The sequence below is a fragment of the Ixodes scapularis genome, unplaced genomic scaffold (genome assembly GCF_016920785.2).
Source record: "Ixodes scapularis isolate PalLabHiFi unplaced genomic scaffold, ASM1692078v2 PGA_scaffold0__279_contigs__length_252992795, whole genome shotgun sequence".
Classification (NCBI taxonomy): Eukaryota; Metazoa; Arthropoda; class Arachnida; order Ixodida; family Ixodidae; genus Ixodes; species Ixodes scapularis.
In genome coordinates, this window is record NW_024609835.1 from 148521320 (window position 1) to 148523519 (window position 2200).

Below are 2200 nucleotides of genomic sequence, written 5' to 3' on the forward strand. Positions count from 1 at the left end.
GGTGCTCAGTTTGGCGTTACTTTGAGAGCTCTATTCGGAAACATATGCAGCGGCTGTACTCGCGGATGCTAACTTTTGCGAAGCTCGAGTTTGGCTAACTTTGAATTGTCATGTTGGTACCCTACTTGTCAGACTCTTGCTTGGGCAAAATTTGTAAAATTAGACTACGCGTTTTATTGCATTTTTCATTTGTGAAGCATACACTTTGTCACACTACAGCAACAATTAGGTGTCGAAGTGTTAATGGTTCAAAAACGCGAGTGTCTCCTTGTGCTTGTAGTATGCAAGTCATCTCACGCACCTGTGAAGTGTGAGATAACATAAGATGCTTGGTTAGATCACATGTACTAATGACTCGAATCTCTAACGCACAGGAGTGAAGCTCTGCTGCTAGCACAGATGTCGCCATAGTCCCGAGGCACCGTCAGGCAAGGTAAGCAATCAACTAGCCTGCTGATTTTTGTTTTCTTGTCAGATTGTCAAGCATATATTGTGAAGTTAGGCTAAGTGCTTGCTTAGATCACGTGTACTAATGACTTTCATCTCTACTGCACAGGCGAGAGGCTCTCCTTGTAGCACAGTCGCTACCATAGTCCCGATGCCCTTTCTGTTTAGGTAAGCAACCTACTATCCTGCACTGTTTTTTCTTTTAGTGTGTAATGCATGTATTGTGAAATTGGGCTTGGTGCCTAGCTAGGTCACGTTTACTAATGACTATTTGCACCTAGCAGTGATGCCATCATTGTCCCGAGGCACGTTCTGGCAAGGTAAGCAATTCACTACCCTGCGGACCCTACTTTCTTTTTTTCTCTTCTTTACTGGTCAGGCTGCTAAGTAAAATTGTGTGACTAGGCTAGGTGCTTGTCTAGATCACGTATACTAATGAGTAATCTAATGCACAGGCGAGAGGCTCTGCTTGTAGCACAGACGCTACCATAGTCCCGAGGCTCTGTCTGGCAAGGTAAGCAATCAACTATGCTGCAGACTGTTTTTCTTTTTCTCAGGTATCTTGTGAAACTAGGCTTGGTGCTTGGATAGATCATGTTTGCTAATGCCTGTTCTCTGATGCACAGACCAGAAGCTCTGCACCTAGCAGATGCCGCCATAGTCCCGAGGCACCGTCTGGCAAGGTGAGCAATTGACTATCCGGTGGACCCTGTTTTCTTTTCTTCTTTACCTGTCAGACTGCTAGGCTTATATTGTGTGATTAGGCTTGGTACTTGGTTAGATTACATGTACTGATGACTAAAATATCTGATGCACAGGCTGCCCTCAACGCAAAACAGGTTTAATTTTGGCAGACGCCTTTCGTCAAGCATGGTACGCAGTCTTTACCATTTTGTAACTATTTGATTCAACGGGGGCGACATGTTTTCTTTAGCGACATTAATGATAAATAAAGAGTTTGAAGTAAGAAGGACAGCATATAAAATGGCACAAAAAAGGAGCAAAGCATAAATACCATTCACATGGGCGTACCAACCGGGGGGGGGGGGGGGAGGGGGGGGGGCGGGGCAAGGGTGGCGGAAGGCATGTGTTGCCCCCCCCCCCTGCCACCCCCCTAAAACAGCTGCCACGGGGCAGGTTAAAGACTGGCCGACGGCGCCCAAGGGATACCAAGAGCACTCCCCCCCCTCCTGACTCGAAAACAAGTTGGAACGCCACTGACCGTACATATTCCCCACGAACTACACCCTCTACAATACAGATACAACTACACATTGTATCTGTATTCCTGAATACATTTTCACCAGTTTCGCAGAAGTGTCTTGGGGATATAGCATTGCATAAAAGACAATGTATCTCAGTATCTGTATTTTTGGCCTTAAAGCAGATGTATCTCAGTATTCCCGAATACTTTTTGGAGTGTGTCTGCCCAGCCCTGGTTTATGGCACGTTAATTTATTCTATCATTCTTATTATTTTCCAGGTACTTCGGGCAAATCAAGCCATCTGAAGTGCGATACAAAAGTGCAACCAGTGGCATTGCACCGAAGTTGCGAACTCTTCAAGTGCTTTGACATCTGTGAGTGTACCCTCCTTCAATTATACTCCGTGTTACTAGTTGTGTGTAGTGCAGGTGAATGCAACGGCCATGCGAAGAGAGAAAAGGCGAGCACTAGGAAGGCATGCGGGAGGGGAGGGCAGGGCTGGGGGAGAGGGGGAAAGCACTACGAATGTTAGATAGGAGAGGAGGTTA

The 2200-nt window shown here is 46.2% G+C and overlaps 1 long non-coding RNA gene across 3 annotated transcripts; it reads left to right on the forward strand.

The window, feature by feature from the left end:
• Window positions 1-673: 673 nt before the first annotated feature.
• On the forward strand, window positions 674-1984 carry LOC115309562. Of its 3 annotated transcripts, XR_005717757.3 has the most exons (5): window positions 674-767; window positions 903-961; window positions 1074-1130; window positions 1266-1320; window positions 1931-1970. It is a non-coding gene; the product is annotated as an uncharacterized LOC115309562 (long non-coding RNA). The 3 variants fall into 3 exon arrangements; XR_005717755.3 differs by having other exon boundaries at window positions 674-961; XR_005717756.3 differs by lacking the exon at window positions 1266-1320 and having other exon boundaries at window positions 674-961; window positions 1931-1984.
• Window positions 1985-2200: the final 216 nt, after the last annotated feature.